This window comes from Microtus pennsylvanicus, chromosome 15 (genome assembly GCF_037038515.1).
Source record: "Microtus pennsylvanicus isolate mMicPen1 chromosome 15, mMicPen1.hap1, whole genome shotgun sequence".
Classification (NCBI taxonomy): Eukaryota; Metazoa; Chordata; class Mammalia; order Rodentia; family Cricetidae; genus Microtus; species Microtus pennsylvanicus.
In genome coordinates, this window is record NC_134593.1 from 64,547,860 (window position 1) to 64,569,507 (window position 21,648).

Genomic DNA, 21,648 nt, shown 5'->3' on the forward strand with positions numbered 1-21,648 from the left:
TACATATTTGATAACTTTTATAAAATGCTCATCTAAAACTGGAACATTTAGATAATCTAGACATTTTAGCAATATTTACATGGACTACACATATATTTACTATATTGATATTTTGCTATGTTTTATAAGCATTTTAATTAATTTCCATATATTATATAATACAGGTAATATTAAGTACAACATACCTTTCATTTCTCATTATGTTAAAGGCAACAAAACATGATCATCTCAATAAACACTTTCAAATGAGAATTCTAATTATAAAAATCTTTTCATTTTGATGAAAGGCAAACTTTACCTTATAGTGTGCATACAAATAAGACGAATTGAAAGCTGCAATTTTTGAAACCCTTTGCTCTTTCCAAATAAACATTGTCATTTTGAAGGACCATGTCATATCATAATTAGTAGAAACAGAAGAAACAGTCCAGGTTTCAAGGGCTTGCTTATCATGATAGCAATATAGGTCAGTGCAATGCTTCCCATAGGGCAATCAGGGCTGTATTCAGGCTGCCGTACTTTTGTTATGATGAAGATTCATACAGTATTGTTAAATAAGTAAAGCTCCTTGTGTTGTTATTCAACACAAAGCACTCTAAGGTGAGTTCTGCTGACGGGAGGCCACTTTATCAAAGCTTAGGACACAAAATTCACAGCATCTGCACCGTTCTGAGGAGCTCGGGTCACACCGTGGAACTGCTCTTCCTGTGAAATGCTTAAGCGTATTTTGCCATCACAGCAGGGGGCCAATAAGCCTTGTGCAGAACAATGATTATTTTTGATCCCAGTCCACAACTCCAGTGCAAACACCCTGCTTGATCAGATGTCACTCCAGCACCAAGAACCACCGAGACACACAGACCACCAGAATCACAGGACAATAAGGTCAGAAGACCAGAGGGGAAATAGAAACCAAGAGAAGAAACACTTATTGAACAAAGGCAAACTCAGAAATTTGAAACTAAATCTCTTACTACCCTAGCCCAGATGGCTTGACTCCAGTTTAAGAGCACAATCAACAGCCAGAGTAATAAGTCAACATCAGAGCCCAGGTACACTACTGCAGCAAGCCCTGAATATTCCACCACACCTGAAACACATGAAAAAGACCTTAAAACTAACTGATGAAGATGATAGAGGTAATTAAAGAGGAAATTAATAAATCCCTAAAAGAAATCCAGGAAAAGACAAAAAATAGAAGAAATCAATAAATACATTAAAGAAGCTCAAGAAAAAGCAAACCGGTGAAGAAAATGACTAAAACTGTAAAAGACCTAAAAACAGAAACAGAAGCGATACAAACACAAACTGAAAAACTCCCAGAGATGGAAAATCTAGGTAAGAAACTGGAACTATAGACATAAGCATCATCAACAGAATACAAGAGATAAAAGGGAGATTCTCAAGTGTTTAAGATACAATAGAAGAAAGTGATGCATCAGTCAAATAAAATGTTAAATATTGAAAAATGACACAAAATATCCCATATATATGGTACACTATTTAAAAAAAAAACAAACCTAACAATAATAGGAACAGAAGAATGATAAGAATCACATCTTAAAGGACCAGAACATACTTTTAACAAAATCATGGAAAAATCTTTCCAACTGAAAGAAGGATATACCTATCAAAACATAAGAATCTTACAGAAGACCAAATAGATTTGACCAGAAAAGAAAGTCCCTGTGCCATATAATAATGAAAACTTTGAGCATACAGAATATAGATAAAAATTGCAAGGGAAAAAGTCCAAGTAAAATATGAAGGCAGGCCTATTAGAATGACACAAAAATTCTCAGTGAAGACTCTAAAAACCAGAAGGCCCTGGACAGATGTCTTGCAGACTCTGAGAGACAAAAAATGCCAGCCCAGACTCCTATACCCAGCAAAGTTTTAAATCACTATAGATGGAGAAAACAAGATAATAAATGACAAAGTTATATAGCATCATATAATTTGCTGGCAAATGGATGTAACGAGAAAAGATCATTCTGAGTAAAGTAACCCCTACCCAGAAACACAAGCATGATATGTACTCACTAATAAGTGTTTATTAGCTGTAAAGTAAAGGATAATCAATCATTCTACAATCCACAAACTCAGAGAGGCCATGTAACTTAGAGACATCAATGGGGGTGGAACATGGATCTCCCTGGTAAGGGGAAATAGAACAGATTTTTTTAGGCAATGTATGATTTTATTAATAAATAGTGCAAAATCATCAATGATAACTGTTTAAACATCAATTTTTGAACAGCTGTTATCTTGGTTCAGTTTGTGCATAGTGGCCTCTGTGGAATTGCATATAAACACATGAAAATACTTCATATTTTCATGCACAGGTATGAATCTGCAGTACTGTTTACAAATTATTATGGGCAAGTTAATCTCTCCAATAATTAATACACATCTGGATAGCCACAATTATATTAATAGTAGTGAAGAAACAGCCTATGCCTGATATACTCTAGTTGTCAAGTTGTAATATTTAATGATCTTAAAACATAATTTCTCATTTCCGTTCATGCATACATTTCTATACATGTGGACACTCAAATGAGAGCTGAGGAACACATCCTTTGACCATAATAACAAACTCACACAGAAGACAGTGTTTGTCCTGATTTTAAAGAAGCAACACATTTTTCATAATCTTTCTCTCCAGGCATCATTTTCCATAGTACTAATGAAAATGCTTACTAGCCCAACCCCAAAGTTCAATCTTCAAGAGAAACTTACAAAGTTAAAAAAGAGTCATTCACACAGACACACAAATTCTAGCAACACTAATGATAAAATGATATCAATTAAATTTCCATTTTGAGTGTCCCCTCTGCCCCATCTTCCCTACTCTTCAATTATATTTTTAGCATTCATAAAGTATATTGGAATATTTTTTAGGTAAATTTTTGGTGGGTGGATATGAGAACATGAGAGATCAGGATGGGGGAAGTAGAATGGGGATACAAAAGTACTGATAGAAATTACTGGAATTGGGGTTATTTGGGAGGCACTGTAGAAACACAGGGCAGTGAAAACTTGATGTAGGATTCCCCTCTGTATGCTGTGAATATTATTGGTTAATAAAGAGACTGCTTTGGACCTATAACAAAGCAGAACTTAGCTAGGTGGGGAAAACTAAACTGGATACTGGGAGAGTGAAGGCAGAGTAGAGAGAAGCCATGCAGCCCCTCCAGAGACAGACGCTAAAACTTTACCCTGTAAGCCACTACCATATGGTGATACACAGATTAATAGAGATGGGTTAAATTATTATGTGAGAGCTAGCCAATAAGAAGCTAGAGATAAAAGGTCAAGCAGTGATTTAATTAGTAAAGTTTCCGTGTAATTATTTTGGATCTGAACTGCCAAGTGGCCGGAACGAACAAACAGCCTTCCTACAACAGAAACTCCCTGTAATTCACAAGAGGAACCTTAGCAAAGTCTTCTAGGAATGGAGGATATGGGTCCCAAACTTCCTAGCTTCTATAACAAGGTAAGGCTCCTAGCAGTGAGACTGGCTGATCAACCTAGCAACAAAACTTTTGACCTATAATAGGTCCTGCCTTCAAAATGTGCAGAACTTGCGGGAATAGTCGATCAATGACTGGTCCAACTATAAGGCCACACAGCAAGAGGGAACCTGCAGTGGTTTGAAAGAAAATGTCCCCCAGAGGGAGCAGCACTATTTGAAGGTGTGGTCTACTTGGAATAGGTGTGGTTTTGTTGGAGGAATTGTGTCACTGTGGAGGTGAGCTCTGAGGAATCATATTTGTTCGAGACACACTTAGTGTCCTAGACAACTTCCTCACCATAGGGCCATAGGGGCATCATCCCACAACTGATGGGAGCAGATTGGGAGGAAGAACTGTAGGAGTCAGAGGGGTTGAGGACTCCATGAGAAAGTAGCAAGGAATTCACTAAGCTGGAGTATAGGGGCTCACAGAAACGGAAGAGACTAATTCACACCCTATATGGGTCTGAACTAGGTCCTCCATATACCTTACAGTTCTGTAGCTTGGTGTTCTTGTGAGAATCCCAACAACGGGAGTGGGAGTGTCTCTGACTTTTTCGCCTGCTTTTGGGACCCTTTTCTTCTGCTTTTTTGGCCTTGATATTAGGGCATTTTTGTATCTTGTTAGGCCATGGTTAACTGGCTATTCTTGGTAGGATTGCTCTTTGTTTTTCTTTTTGTGTTTTTTTTTTTTTTTTGCTTTTTTTTTTGAAAGGAAAATGAGGAAAAATGGATCACGGGAAGGGGGAATGTGCAGGGAGAGACTTGCAGGAATCAGAGAGGGGAAACTGAGATCAGGATGTAATATATGAGAGGAGAATAAAAGTTTGAAAACAAAAAGGAAAAAAAAGAAAAGAATGACTATTTCCCCAGGTCAACAAATACATTATTTTGTATTGCATATATTAAAGAAAAAAGGTTAGTGGTTCAAGGATTAGTTTAAAATTGTTCCAAAAGGTTTGATTGACATTTAAAATGAGTGACTGTTTTTAAATTGTGGTGACACATACTGTGAAATTAAGCATTTAACACTGATGCCTGCTGGCCACGTCTTTTATATTTGCATATACACATGGATATTTATTTGCAATTAGTTCACTAAGCACATCTAACCATTTTCTAGAGTACTATAGTTCAAAAGATAAAAAATAAATTTTGTTAGTTTCAGGGATTTTTCAAGAAATAATCTCTTCTGGCATTGATAGCTGCCATTCAGTCATTTAGACAAACTCCTATCAAGGCCCTTAGCTTCCGTGTGCTCACACTCTAAGGAGCCGTCTTATTTTATATGTTTTCTCGTTTTGGACAAATCTGTTAGGCAGTTTCATATTTTTTTACTTACTTTTAATTTCTTTTAGACTTTGTTTTTATTTGTACAGTTATTTGACTGTGTTTATTTCTATAAACTGTTCACATGCTTTGTCTAAAAAGGAAAGGGTTTTAGAACCCTTGGGGATAAAGATACAGACGGCTGTCAACCAGTACATGAGTCCTAGGAGTCAAACCAGGGTTTTCTGAAAGAGTAGCCAGTGGGCTTCACTTCTGAACCATCTGTCCAGACCTAAGTTTGATTTTTGAAAGCCAAACACCCATTTAATTTTTAATTTTTGAGGTATTTCATTATAATTATTTAAATTGAATAAAAATGTATTTGCACCCAAGTATGCACAATTTCCTTAACATTCATGGCCTAAGTGGAAATAAGAAATTACAAGGCGAATGTAGCCTTTATATGGGGTCTTCTAATGTCATGAATTTAAGTATACTAATGTATGTCTCTTATCCTTAAAATTGTCTTAATTAAGTTTTACATTGTATTTGTATATAGTTAAGTTAATGGTAGTGACAACCAATTCATTTTGCTAGTTATTAAACTATCTGAAAATCTTACTAACAATTATTGTTGGTACTGATTTTATGTGAATTTATGCATGTATGTATATGGTGTATGTACATATTCACATGGATATATATATATATATATATATATGCAGATTGGATTGTGTGCGTGTGCATTTGTGGGTATATATGAAGTACATAAGTTGACAACAGGTGTCTTTTACAATTGCTCTCCATCAAATTTCTTGATTATTCTTGAGATTTGCATTTTAATTTCAACATTTCTCCCTTCCTTCAAAGCCTCCTTGCTCTCTTTCAAATTCATTCTCTCTTTTTCATCAATTGTTATTTAATGTATAGATATATTTTATGTACTTATATATTTCCAAATATAATATACTGGGTCCATATAATGTTACACACATGTGAATTTTCCAGGTTGACCATTTGGCATCAAACAACCAATAGATGTTATCTTTAAGAAAGGCATCCTCTATCACTCCCAGATTTACTCAGTTCTCTATAGTTATTTGAAGGCTGAGATCTGGTGGAATTTTCTCCATCCAGTCTGGTGTGTTTGTTGTTGTCTTCCTATTCATCTTACACTTGGAATGTCATATTGGTAGAACTTTATGGGTATAGTTTCTGACACTTCCAGGAGACAAAATCTCAAAGGAAACTCCTTGAACCTCTGACTCTTAGAATCTTTCCAAACCCTTCTTCCACAATGTTTACTGAGCCTTAGGTTTTATAGTTATAGCTGTTGGAACTGGGTTCCAAAACTCTGCATATTTATTGGTTGTGGCTTTCTAAAATAGTCTTCATCTGTTGCAAAGAGAAATTTCCTTGTTTGTGGTAAAGACTACCTTATCTGTTGGTATGTACACTGTTGTTAGGGATTATATAGGTGATCATCCCTTTAGTAAATTAGTAAACACCATTAATTAGTAAATTAATGGTTATAGATTCTTCTTGAATAACAATGATCACTAGCACTGATTAATAAACCAGCTCTCCAATACCAAGCATGGTCTCCCTCTTGTTTTTCTTAAGTCCAATTAGAGAACTTGGATACCACCAAGATATGTACACCCCTACTGCACCCACTGGATTATCATGTCATTCTATTCATTGATGTAGCTCCTCGTGGTTATAGCTGGATCGGACTGTTGCTGAGATTTCTGGTACCCACATAAATGTCACAACTGAATGGGATTGTAGCATGGCCTTGTGGTACCACATAAGTTAATCCTTAGAGAAGGAACATTCAAATCATTTCCAGTTCAGGGACTGCATCATAAACTTTAGGACAATGTATCTCACTAAACCTGAGATTCACTGATTAATCAGCTGTGCTGGCTTGTCAATAAGCTCCACTGATCAATCCACCTGTCTTGGAAACCCTCAAGGGCTGGAATTACAGAAGGGGCCATTGCATGTGGCTTTATACTTGGGTTGTGTGTATCTGAACTCAGATAAAACCATGAGTACAGCAAGTACTTTACCAACTGAGCCACCTCCCAAGTTCCTAGTTAATGACTTTTAAAACTACAAGTAAATATTATATTGTTTTACTCAGACTGTGACCTTTTTCTTCAACTGTCTAATTTCAAAACTTAAGTATATGATGTTATATTTCACTGCGTGTATAATTTTTATTTTCTAAATTAATATTTTGTTTTTCTGGTCATGCTCAACTACCAAAATTTTACTGATTAGAGAAGTTGGTAGCTGCATGCTAACATACTCACTGATTTTGAAGTAGTTCAAAATGCAAGAAATGACAATGAATTTGATTTTACACTATGTCTTATTCAAAAGGTTATGGTGGATATGGATGCTAAACGGCAGGTGTCACTTGATCCATGTGGCACAGTGCAACATAAGATTACTCATTCATCTATGTGCCCTTTCCCCAAATGACAGTTACCATGTGCCTCCTGAGTGTGAGGTGCTTGGTGTGCACTGAGATATAGTGCAAGTAAAACACAGAGCAAAACACAACTTTTACTGCATCTTTAAAGGAAAGAATTAAAGAAAAAATTAACAAAGTTTCATATCACAAAGAAAGATATGAGGAAAAATACCTTACCTGGGATGCTGTTTTGGAAAAGACCCTGAGGAAATGGATACAGGATTTAGTCATGTTAGCTTGTTAGCTCTTTTGAAAAATGTAGCCTGGCATATTGGAGGCATTCCCAATGTCTACCAATGAGATTTATGTGTAACAGCCCTCTAAATTAAATGAAAATCTGTATAGCCGTTTTATACAACAGACTGACAGACTGTTTTTACAGAATTTCTGACTGTTCCATCTTTGCCTCTGTTGTGTTTTAGATACACTCAAACAAACATCCACTAACATTTTAGACCCACTCTTAGACAACTATATTAATCTAAAGTAGCATATTTTAACAAGAATTATTCTGACAATATCATATAGACTTTCAATACAAGAAATAGTTTTGTATTTCATTTCAGCCCTTACTCAACCTGAAGTGTTAGGTAGAGACAGGAATAATGTTAGGCCTCACACACTAAGGAGAAAGGTTTGTGTGTTCTTGAAATGATGGGTAAGGCCTTTCTTCTTTCTTATCTCTCCTATCCCTTTGCAGAAACCTATTCTAAATCATCTCTCACAAGCTCCACAGTGAATTTGTCAACAATTCTAGCCATGTTATTCCTAAATACATTGCAAATTACTCTTGTTACCCACTAAAAATGTGATTTATTTCAGCTATTATCAGCTCTCTCTTGGACTATTAAAATATTATATAATGAATATATGGTGACGTAAGTACCTTATCAAAGACTCACAGATTAAAATAAACAATTGCAAAGAGAGAGCATTCTGGATAAACTAGGACATGGCAGAGCAATGTGAAGATTGCCTATTGCATCTGTCTTCTCCTCCTCCATTCCATGTCATGTTCATAGGTACAGCACAGGTTAGCCTTAGAGTGATGCCTGACAAATTGAGGAAGGAAATCCCTATAGACTGGAATATACCTCGCATGGGCAAAACAGACACACGATTCAAGAGTCCTGTGGGGATTCTGCAGCAAGAACTACTGACATTCTAAAGAGGGGAGTGAATGCAAACCAAGGCAGTTTCACAAGCATATGATGCTTCAAACTTTATATGGCTTAAAAAGTGGCACTTTGAAATTATTGAAACATTAAGAAAAATGTTTTTTCTCTGTACCCAAAAGACTTGTGAAATTTGGGGACAGATCATTTATGCAATATTCTGAATTTAGTTATTACTGTAGAGAGGAATATGGGGATATGAATAGCCTTACAGACACTGGTAGAAATGGGCCCACAATAAGAAATATTTATATAAATGTGAGGCTAAAGAGATCAGAATGTTTTACCATTGTCTGTTTAATCATCACCCATGAATCTATCATCTTCAGCAATTATATCTCAGATGAAATGTCACCAGGCTCATTGTACATCCCTGTTGATTAAGCTACAACATAACTTAGTGAGGCATGTGAATTGCATTCTTTTGTAAGATTTTATCAAAACAGCATCAATTGGTCTCTTAGAGACTCATCATCTAAATGAAGAGGCTTAGTATCCTTGCCTTGGGGCAGCGGAATATCAACATGGTCAGAGAAAATAGTGCGACTCTGTGGGAACAGAGTCTTAATCAGAAGAGCTTTGCTTTCAATGTTTTGAAAACAACAACAACTGTGAATAACTTAATTTCATAGGTGATTTCTGGTTACATTCTCTCCAGTATATTATTGTTCAGTTTTAGGAATTGACTCTAGCATTTCAACAATGGTAGTTAATTGAGGCAAAATACAGTAAACAGTAGCTACTTCTGGTATAGATTTCCAACCAAGGATGATGAGACACACAGTTCTAAAGAATGTAATGTTAAGTTTCAGTTGATGACTAAACACTTCTCTTCAGATAATTATAATATGCCAAATGGTTCTCTGTTCAAACGTCTGAAATAAAAATATCCTCTTTTGCCTGATAAGATAAAAACATTTGGATCATGTATAAGTATTTATTTTTAGGAAAGACAAACATGCGGAAATGGTAACATGTATAGTAAGTAGACAAAAGTAGAATAAATTACTTAGTTTGATGAATGCAATAGTTTCCATTCCATGAGCAAAAGAAGCATTTAACAACCAAGACAAAGTACTGGAAGTATAAAGCTTAGGTTAATAAATTTTAAAGTCTACATTTAGAATTTTTAAGTCCACATGTATATATTAGCTATAGAATCATTATATATATATACATATATATATATATATATATGCCATACACAGTTATGCTATGTCATGGTTAGCCCATTATTCTATGACTATACAGTATGGCATACTAGAACACATAGCTTTTTATTTTTTGATATGTTGTTGCTGTGCATGAAGGCCAGACATGCTTCTCAGTTATAGAGATCTTCCCGACTCTTCCTCCTGCATCTGGGAATTGCAGGTATGTACCTCCATACCCAGATAAATACATTTTTTTATATTAGAAAGTGAAACTATTCTGAGCGAACTTTATGTTTTTGTTAGAGTGTCATTTCAGCATGGCTGCCAAGCCTGTGCTCCTCATCAATCACAAGGAAGAATCTGCCTATCTCTATTTACAACTATAAAACATATAAATTTTGTGCGTTGTTTCAATTACAGCAACAATTCACATGCAAATCAAAAAAAATTCAACATTTCCATAAATTGGAAGTGAGGCTATTGATTTTGCATTAATAAAAATCTTAAATGTACCAAAGTTTTGTGGCAGCTTGCAGGAAAATCTGGCACCTAAGAGCCCTCTGGTTGTAATATGCTCTACTACTTTCTCAAACAGAAGGGATCACAGTGGCATAGAAGTGTGAGAGACAAGAGCATAAAGTACCCATCTCACAATCAATAACAGAAAATGTCAGTTCTTACTCACCCTTATTCAAATAACCATGTATGATTCCTCCTGAAATTACTACTCCAGGCTTGACGCTTTCTTCATTTGATTTCTTATTGCCACCTATACATAGTGTGAAACCAGAAGTGAAAAATGCCTGCTCTGCATAATCATAAAGCAGAAGCTCTCGTTCACTGTCTCCTGTAACCAGACTGAGAACACTGAGTAACCATGATATAGTAATGCACAGGAACTCAACTGGCAAATAGTTTTTCCTCCATCTTCTCGAGTGATTAAAAATGAACAGCAATGTAATTTAGAGAGTGTATTTGTTATTTAAAACATACAGGAGACTGCCTCAAGTGTTGTGAAACTATTGAAAGATCTTTTGTCATGAAAACTAGAAGAAAAATGAATTTTAAAGAATACTTAAAGCAAAACTGGAAGAGCGGTATATTTAAAAGAATACCAAGGTTTGTTCGACCTTCAGCTAACTCATACTGCTCAATTGCAAAACCTGAAAATGGAGAAAATGATGACACTTGAGCTCCAGTTTCCACTTGATTTCTGCTCAGCTCTGTGCAATAATTGTGTGTGCTCTGTACCCTCCGAATTTAGAGGTTTGCAAGAACAAGCTATTACTTCACAATTTGTGTATATTAGTTAACAGTTATCCCAGCACAAATTAAGTGGCTCTGATTTTCTAAAGAAGTTACAGTCAGACTATGGCACAGGACTGCAGGCATCTTGGGCATCGTCTGCAGACAAACTGTAGCTCAATAATGTGCTCCTGAGGTCATGCAGACTAATGGCAGCAGACCTAAGTTCTTCACACAGTTAAAGGGAAAGATTCCGCATTCACCAGGCCGTGTGACTAGCAGTGCAATGTAAACCACTGGCGCTAATATTAAGCCCATGTAAGGATTTTATTCTAAGCACTTTTGATATTTTGAATGAATAAACTTGGTGGGAGTGACCTAGTCAGACCCTGATGGAAACTTCTGAAAGAAGCAAAGTCAGTTTCATTAAGAGTGTGACTTATAGGTTGACCACATTACAAAGGAAGTTCCACATTCAAGAGTGTTTGGGCAGCACAAATTTGACTCAGGATTTAGCAAAATGGCACGGTGGGAAGTTCACAAAGTTAGGTAGATAGGGAAAGATGGGCGGATCAAGGAGGACTTAGAGGAGTGGGAGTTAATATGACCAAAATGCATGCATGAATCTCTCAAAAAATAATTGAAAAGTTATTCAAAAAAAGTACAATTTAGTGAGGGGACCAGGAGTGAATATGAAAGGTATTTATATGTTTTACAATAATTTATTAAAAAAAGATTTTAGGAAAAAGGATACAGTTCAGAAGGTGAGTGCTTGTCTAGTGTATGCGACACTGCTTTCAACACTGAGTACTGACAAAAGTAAAAGGAAAGAAGGGAGGGAGGAAAGGAAGAAACAAAGAGAGAGAGAGAGAGAGAGAGAGAGAGAGAGAGAGAGGAGTGAAGAAAGGAGGGAGGGGGAGAGAGGGTGAAGGAAGGGAGGAAGGAAGGAAAGAAGGGAAATTCAGAGAAATGGGGATAAAAAATGATTTTATCTTGTAGGAAGATATAAATGTTAATTGACAGGTCCAAAACCTGACAGCAGTGCTGGAATTTAAGTATAAAACATATTTTAAACCTTTAAATAATAAGCCATTCCTTCATACATTAACTTGTGTCCAAGCTCAAGATTTATTACAGCAGACAATGAAGTAAAGAGGAGAAGTAAGCATGTCACCATGAGTCAAAGAGGAAAAACATAGGCAAGGGAGTCCCTCTAACATGTGACAAAAATCAAATGTCCTTCCCTCAAAGCAAGCAAGGATATTCTCTTTCATTAATTTGATATCAACCAAAGCTGCACAGAATGTCACATGCATTGCAACAAAAGACAGCACTTTTGTTTCCCAGCTGCCCAGACCCAAATCATCATACAAAAACTCTATTAATTACAACATTGTTTGGCCAATGTCTTAGGCCTCTTACTGGCTACTACTAACTACTAAATTACCTCAGTTTTATTAATCTGTGTATTGCCATGAGGCTGTGGCTTATCAGTGTGGTATGTTACTCCTTTGGTAGCTACATGGAATCTCCTGGGCTCCACCTTTCTCTTTCTCCATCTCTGTTCAGATTTCCCACCTGGCTTTACTCTGTTAAGCCTTTGGCCAAAACAGTTTTATTCATTAACCAATAAAAGCAACACATATACAGAAGGACATCTCACCTCAGTGCATTTAGCAATGGTTAATGATGAAATGTTCTTCTTTGCATACTTTCCCTCTGCAAGCTAGTCCATGCATTAGCGTGCTGCATTGATCATTAACATCATCTGAGCATCCTGTCATTGGAACAATGCACAGATGTTTCTTTCTCAGTAACTACCATGTGTGTAACAATGCCCATCTGGTATCAAGGGGGTCAAGGAAAGGAAAATCCTGTTTTCCCAGTGACTTTTTATATATTATCATAATTGAAAGTTAGAATCTATTTTTCTTCTCTTACAAAGTTATCTCTAGACATTGTAATGTTTCAAAGTTACTTCCCAAACATCTGAATTGTAAGGTAGATTTGTAACACAATGTGAATAAGACACAAAAAATACGAGCAGTCTCCAGTGGATAATAAAGCTTTAGGGGGATTTTGCTCCTCATTTATATAAATATTTATTCATTTTTATTTCCCTGACAATAAGCACATCCTTACAAGACCTAATGAAGACCAAAATAAAACTTTTTCATTTCTTTATTTAACACTAACCAAGCTAGAATTTTTCATATTCCCATAAGCTGTGAGTCTAAATCAGCTCCTCTACCAGACACCAGTGTATTTTATACCTGGTTGCCAAGCGCTTGTCAAATGTATGAGTTCCTAAGGCAGCCTCTTTGCTCCACTATCATCCATAAGGGAAAATCTGGTTTCTGTTGTTTCCTTGAATATATTCGAAAACACATTGCCACTTGAGGGAGATAGTTTTTTATGTGTTGACATTTATTTCTTCTTTTGCCATTTTGTATTTATAACTCGTCCCCTTGTATTTGTGTCCTCACTCTAATCTTTCCTTTTAGCAGACCCTTTATTTTTTATTAGTTATTTTTCACTTTTTCCGAGGGCCCTCTTTTGCATCTCCTTGGAACTGAATTGGGCTCAGTTGTCCTCTTAGCACATCAAATTTTAGGGGATAAATTGGAGCCTTAGAAATGTTTTATAACATGAATGCAACGCTTCACGGAAATCTCTAGAAATTGCTTTACTTGGAGGCAATCTTGCTTTGTTGTCTTCTCTTTAACCTTTTCAATGACATTATATTATTTCAAATAAAAAAGTTTTTTCATATATATTCATAAATATATAAATACGGCCTTCTGGATCTATTTAGGGCTGCATGGGTATATATGTTTTTAGGGCTGACCGCTTAGTAGTCTTGCACAAGGATTAGCCCCTTCATTGTTTATCTAATACCAATTACATTGGATAGGTAAGTGTACCTCATATTTATTATAATTAATCTTCTTAGGACTACAGAGTTTTATTAACCTATCTTGCTTAAAACCATTTTCAAACAAACTTGTATGAAGGTGCCCACAAGTGTGAGTGGAAAGTTAGAATTTATTCCTGTCAGGAAATGTTTCATGTTCTATAAGGATTCCCTAAAAAAAAATATATGATAGACACTGATTTTTTTGTTTGTGATGAAGATTTTTATACTAAATTCTATTAAATATTTATTTTTTTCTTTAAAATAGCCACTGTAATGTGTTACATAGATGGCAGGGGTGGGGATTGATTCTTGTTGAACAGAAAATTTAGGCTCATGTCCTCATGGAATTCTATGTTCTGCATAAAGCATCTTTTAGAAACCTCTCATTATTCTACTGATAAACACTCTTCTTCTCAGTATCATATGAGTTAAAGCTTCCTATCAACTAGATTATAAATATTAGACTCTCAGCCACTGGGAATCTGCAATCTACAGCCATAATAAATGTTTTCATCTGAATTTAGTTTTCAGTTTCTCTTACGATATTATACTATATCTTGCACAGAGTTGGCAATAAGTGCCTTAATAGATAAATGAAGAAATTGAAGAAATCAATTCATGAGTGAATACGTAAAGCCCACATTACATCATGTCAGCTGTTACCCCACAAAAAAATGAGTTCACCTACCTAATCCTGAAAAGGCTTGGCTTTTCACACCATGGCCAAAGAATATAGCTATCTTTCAGGCAAAGCTCGAATGCCACAGACCAAAAAGTCTGCCTAATAAAAAAAAAATGACTCTGTTTCTCCTACAGAAGATGGTATACGCCATAGTGAATTTACCAAATAATCATTGCATATTTATTAGTTTCCATTTGCGGATGGTTGTCCATTCTTTACTTCCTATACCCTTCCAACACTACTTTGAAACCAAAGAGATTAAAGCCAAGATAATTTGTAAGGCGATATCAGTTGTATTGCAAGCAAAGGTCCTTAAACCACAACCCTAAACTACTATCACTATACCACGTGTGTAGACACAATGTCATGATCCTTTATATGTATTAAATAATTTTAGGTATATATGTATGTATGACATCATATATATATATATAGGTGTATCATTCATACATATACATATTGTATATATACATACTCACACACACCTGTGTGCTTTCAGTAGCTGGTTCAATGTTTATCTTTTGAATTTTTCAACACTTTTGTGTTCCACAAACACAAAATACACCAAATTATATAAAGTCATTATGTTGATGTTGCTTTTTTTCTCCGAACAATTATCATTTTCTTTATAACTTTAATATTTCTGAAATGCATAACTCTTTTTTCTGCAACTAAATTAAAATAAGAATATTCCAGCAGGGTCATTTGTAATGTGAACATTTAAACAAATTGAAACAATAACAGCATGTCTAATGGTGTGCCAACATTTTTATAAATGATTCTGCTAAGTATTTTATATTTATTTTATGCTGAAAATTCTTTTCAAGAAATGAGTATATGTAGATGAACAAACATAAAACCTTCTTGTCCTTGGGGAATTGTTCCCTTATCTTTGTTAATACAACTCACTTCACTCACACCACTTGCCAAATTATATCATTTTATTTGCATAAATCTATGCTCAGATAGTGGTTTTCTTGAAAACAAAGAAGGCATTTTTATATATAGTGCTTCCATTTGGCATATAAATTTATTGACCTTGTGTATCATTTTCTGATGGATTAATCTAATGATTCTTTTTCCTCTATTTTCCACTCTCTACCACATTATCCTAATATATTTTCTTAACAACCTAAAATGATTATTTCAAGTTGAGGGTTTATCTTTTAAAGTTTGTTTCTCCAATGTCCTACCTAAGTCCTCTAAACTTCCATGTTTTGTTTTGCTTATAATATCTTATTATTATCCCAAAGAATTTGTTTTCTACAGAGACAGAAAGGAAGTAGATCTGGATGAGAGGGGAGGCAGGGAGAAGCTGGGATAGAAACCTTAACCAGGATATATGACATGAGAAAAATAAATCTATTTTCAATCAAAGAAATTATTATTTAACACACACAAACAAATAAAAGTAATAATTGATTTTGATTGAAAAGTTACTTGGAGACAGAAGGAAGACAGCGCAATCAAGTTTCTTAGTCCTGGAGATGAAATAGTGTCCCCTTACAGATCAGGTTTTCCCAAATCAACAACAAAAAGCACCAGGCCAGCTAGGTCAAGGAGAAAAAAACAAATGTATACCTAATTTCTGGAGAGTGCTTATCAAATCATTGTTTAGTGAACAAATATTATTCATTAGGTTTATAAACATAAATGCAAATATATTTTTATAAAATTTTTAAATTTACTTTGTAAATCAAAATAGAACATAATGTGTTGGAATTTGAAAGTCTTACTTTGGAATCAATGGGCAATAAATAGTTATGAAAACACAATGCTTGGCTGTGGTGTGAAATATATATAAGGTTATACTCAGTGGAACGAAAATAATATTTGGTCCCTTTTTTGCATCCTTCTCTCAGCCTGATTTAATATCTACCACACAAGAATTTTCTCAAAAGTATTAATTTTACTGTGTAAAAAATGCATAAGGAAACAAATCTTTCAGTTTCTGTGAAATGTGTTTATATGGGTAAGATCATACTCTCAAGAACAAGAATTCAATATCTCCTAATATTAAAATTGCTATCTTAACTGTTTATAATAAAAGCTGTAATTGCCAATCTCTTGTTTCATAATTAGAGTGGCATCTTCTGTAACAGTGGAGTTTTGTGTTTCAATTTTGGGTCATCAGACACTTGGAAATTCATCTCCTAAATTAAATATGCAGTGACATGAAAATAATTGTTTTGACTTAATTTCTGAGGTAACTCAGAGCCAAGTTTCTTAATGGGTAATTCATACACCTGTACTGGAGGTGTGCGTGTTTGCACCTGTGGCATAGTAAAAAAAAAAAAAATACTCAGTGTTCTAATAGTCCTTAGCGGGACGATACTTCAGAAAAAAAAGTTGGAGGTATGATCGAGTTTCCAGGCTTTTCCTATTGCTCACCCTTTCATTTCTAGTAAGACTACTAAAGGCTTACAAACTGGGAAAGTAGTAAAAATGAGCTGGTTTACTTCAGCTGGATCATAGAACTTAGAATTTATTAGTCCTAAACTGGCTTAACTACCTATGGGAATCAGTATAACTCCCTCAGCAAATACCTCAAGCCACCTCTCATAGTTAGAAGACTGGGCGAGGGTTTAAGTGAACATGATGATACAACCAAAAACCTTCTGGTGCAGAAGTTTCCGATACGAATTGTTAGTACTTATGGTCTCTAAATGTCCACAGACTGAGCACAGAGGACTGACTTGTGCTGGAGATTTGAGCCATTGGCCACATCTCACTACTCTGGACGCTGAATGCTTCTATAAGTATGTGTCTGAAGCTGTTAAATTTAGTAGATAAGATTCTTTTGGCTATAGGATAACATTCCTCAAATCATTTCTGTCACTTGCTCTAGTCCTGCAGGTAAAGAAGTCTGGTCTCTTCAGGAGGAAATGTGATTTGGGAGTTACACCAGAAAAAGAGAAATGTGAGGGCACCAATAGTGCAGCCAAATAAGAGTAGTAACTGCTGATGAGGAATCCCACTGAGAAATTAAAAACTGCACCTTTCTAGGACAACCCAGTGGGACTAACAGTACATTAGACTGTTGAGAAAAGCTGTCTGTCCACTAAGGTTATGGAATTCACTAACAAATTTCACCACTTGAGACACATGTTCTTATTTTGACTGGTAGAAAATTCTATCCCATGATCAAGGCATTCGAAATGGCCTGTTATGGCAGGAATGTAATTGTTATTTTATCTTTGGGCAGAGGAAGGAATTGGGGGTTGAAGGCCCATTATATAAAAAGCATCCTTAATGTTCCTCAGGACATTCTTGTCATGAGAAGCAGTGGCTCGGTTAACGAACAAATTTAATTTAAATTAATATGCTTGGGATTTGAGAGACGATTTTTCTTTTTTTCTTTTTTCTTTTTTTTTGGTTTTTCGAGACAGGGTTTCTTTGTAGCTTTGGTCCCTGTCCCAGAACTAGCTCTTGTAGACCAGGCTGGCCTTGAACTCCCAGAGATCCGCCTGCCTCTGACTCCCAAGTGCTGGGATTAAACGCGTGGGCCACCACCGCCCGCAAGAGAGATGACTTTTCTAACTGCACCTTGTTTGTTTGTTTTGTTTTTTTTTAAAAAAAATGGCGTCTCACTATGTAACCCGGGAAGGCTTGGAATTCACTGTGTAAACCAGGTGGCCTTCACCTCATGGAGGACTGAATTCATCACCCTCATGAAACCTGAAATTGAAGGCAAGTGTTACCAAAGACAGGCTACTCTATGCTTTTATATGGAAATTGTTGTGAAAATGTACCATCATGACCCATCTAAAGTAATGTCAGATTCTAGAGACATATCAAAGACTTGAGAACCTTGAAGTTGTGTATTCTGTCAGGTAGCTCATTCAGAAGTCTTATATTCTGGCTTTATCAGCAAGGCTTTCTCTGTACCAGAGTGATATGGATACATTTCTCTGGATACCAGAAGAAAATAATAATGTAGTAACATAAGTAGAGAAGGTACTTTCTACTAAATAGAGCATATTGAACTATTTCACTAGCATCTTGATAAAAATGAATATATTTATTTTTGTCATGCTAGCCTGGGATCATGCATGATAGAAAAGTAGGTATAAAGCAGGCTGTCAAAATTTAACATCAGACGCAAGTGGCGGGGACTGGCGTGCAATAATGAGAGCAGATCGCCCTACTACAATTAAATCAAAGAGGTAGGCCTTTTGTTTGCGAGGTCACTGGCAAATGGGGAGCCTGGTCCTGTCCTGATGACCCTTTGTAGGGGTGAGAGGGTTCTTGGCCTGCGGCAGGAACCAGGAAACAGAGCGAGGGCATTTTGTAAGTGGAGCCCTTGGCCAGCAGGGAAACCTGATCCGGTTTTTAAAAGACCCATTAAATAGGATCAATAGGAGGAGATGGGCAAGCGCCAAGGCAAGAATTCACCCAATAATCTGAAAAACAACATGAAAACACCAGAACCCAATGATCTTACAACAGAAGTATTTGAATAACCTAACACAGAAGAAGTGGAAAAAATTGACTTTATGAAAGCAATAGAGTCCCTTAAACAACATGAAAAAAAAACGCCCTTATAGAAATGGATGAGAAGTATAACAAAAAGTTTGTAGAAATGAGTAAATACGTACATGATACCCTGGGAAACCAAGAAAACACGATCAAACAGGTAATGGAAACAGTTCAAGAATTGAAAACTGAAATAAAGGCAAGGAAGAAAATACAAACTGAGGACCAGCTGGATATGGAAAATCTAGGTCAACGAGCAGAGTCTACAGAAACAAGCATAATCAATAGAATACAAGAGATAGAAGAAAGAATCTCAGATTCTGAGGACACCATAGAGAAAATAAACGAACAGACCAAAGAAAACAGCAAAGCCAACAAATTCTCAACACAAAACATTCAGGAAATATGGGACACAATAAAAAGACCAAACCTAAGAATAATAGGAATAGAAGAAGGAGAAGAGTCACAGCTCAAAGGCCCAGAAAATATTTTTAACAAAATTATGGAAGAAAACTTTCCCAACATAAAGAAAGATATTCATTTAAATATTCAAGAAGCATACAGAACACCAAACAGACTGGATCAAAGACAAACATCTCCTTGTCATATAATAATCAAAACACAAAATATACAGGTTAAAGAAAGAATATTAAGAGCTGCAAAGGAAAAAGGACAAGTAACTTATAAAGGTAAACCAATCAGACTTACACCTGACTTCTCTATGGAAACCATGAAAGCCAGAAGGTCTGGATAGATGTGCTGCAGAAGCTAAGAGACCATGGATGCAAACCCAAACTACTATACCCAGCCAAGCTATCGTTCACTATGAATGGAGAAAACAAGACATTCCAGGATAAGAACAAATTTAAACAGTACGTAGCCACAAATCCAGCCCTACAGAAAGTAATAGAAGGAAAATCGCAACCCAAGGAAACCAACACTGCCAACACTGCCTACAATAACTCAGGCATCTAGCGACCCTTCACCAGCACATCTCAAAGAAGGGAGACACACAATCTCTAATACCAAAAGCAATAAGAATAACGGGAGTAAACAACCACTGGTCATTAATATCACTTAATATTAATGGGCTCAACTCACCTATAAAGAGGCACAGGTTAAGAGATTGGATACGAAAACAGGATGCAACATTCTGCTGTTTGCAAGAAACACATCTCAACCACAAAGACAGGCACCTACTCAGAGTAAAGGGTTGGGAAAAGGTGTTTCAAGCAAATGGTCCTAAGAAAAAAGCAGGTGTGGCCATACTAATTTCTAACAAAACTGACTTCAAACTAAAATCAATCAGAAGAGACCGAAATGGTCACTTTATACTCATAACAGGAACAATTCATCAGGATGACATCTCAATCCTGAATATCTATGCCCCCAATATAAAAGCACCCACGTATGTAAAAGAAATATTACTAGAACTCAAGGCAGACATCAAACCACACACACTAGTAGTAGGAGACTTCAACACACCTCTCTCCCCAAGTTACAGGTCAATCAGACAGAAACCTAATAGAGAATTAAGAGAATTATTGGAGGTAATGAAGCAAATGGACTTAACAGACATCTATAGAACATTCCGCCCAAATAGGAAAGAATATACCTTCTTCTCTGCAGCTCATGGAACCTTCTCAAAAATTGACCACACACTTGGAAACAAAGGAAACCTCCACAGATACAAAAAAATATCAGTGTCCACCTGTGTCCTATCTGATCACCACGGATTAAAGTTAGAAGGCAACAACAATGCTACCCACAGAAAGCCGACAAACTCATGGAAACTGAACAGTCAACTACTGAACCACACCTGGGTCAAGGAAGAAATTAAGAAAGAAATTAAAGTCTTCCTTGAATTTAATGAAAATAAAGAGACAACATACTCAAACCTATGGGACACAATGAAAGCAGTGCTAAGAGGAAAGTTCATAGCACTAAGTGCCCACTTAAAGAAAACGGAGAAAGCATACATTGGGGACTTAACAACACACCTGAAAGCTCTAGAAAAAAAAGAAGCAGACGCGCCCAGGAGAAGTAGAAGACTGGAAATAATAAAACTGAGGGCAGAAATCAACAATATAGAAACACAGAAAACAGTCAAATAATCAATGAAACAAAAAGCTGGTTCTTGGAGAAAATCAACAAGATCGACAAACCCCTATCCAAACTAATTAAATGACAGAGAGAGAACACGCAAATAAATAAGATCAGAAATGCAAAGGGGGACATAACCACAGACAAAGAGGAAATTCAAAGAATCATTAGATCTTACAACAAAAGCCTGTATGCCACAAAACTGGAAAATACAAAAGAAATGGACATTTTTCTAAATAAGTGCCATATACCAAAGCTAAATCAAGACCAGGTGAATGATCTAAACAGACCTGTTACTCGCGAAGAATTAGAAACGGTTATCAAAAATCTCCCTTCGAAAAAAAGCCCAGGACCAAATGGTTTCAATGCAGAATTCTACCAAAACTTCCAAGAAGAACTAATACCTACCCCTTAATGTATTTCACAATATAGAAACAGAAGAATCATTGCCAAATTCCTTTTATGAAGCTACAGTTACCCTGATACCAAAACCACACAAAGACCCAACCAAGAAAGAGAATTACAGGCCTATCTCACTCATGAATATCAACGCAAAAATTCTCAATAAAATACTGGCAAACCGAATCCAAGAACACATTAGAAAAATTACCCATTATGATCAAGT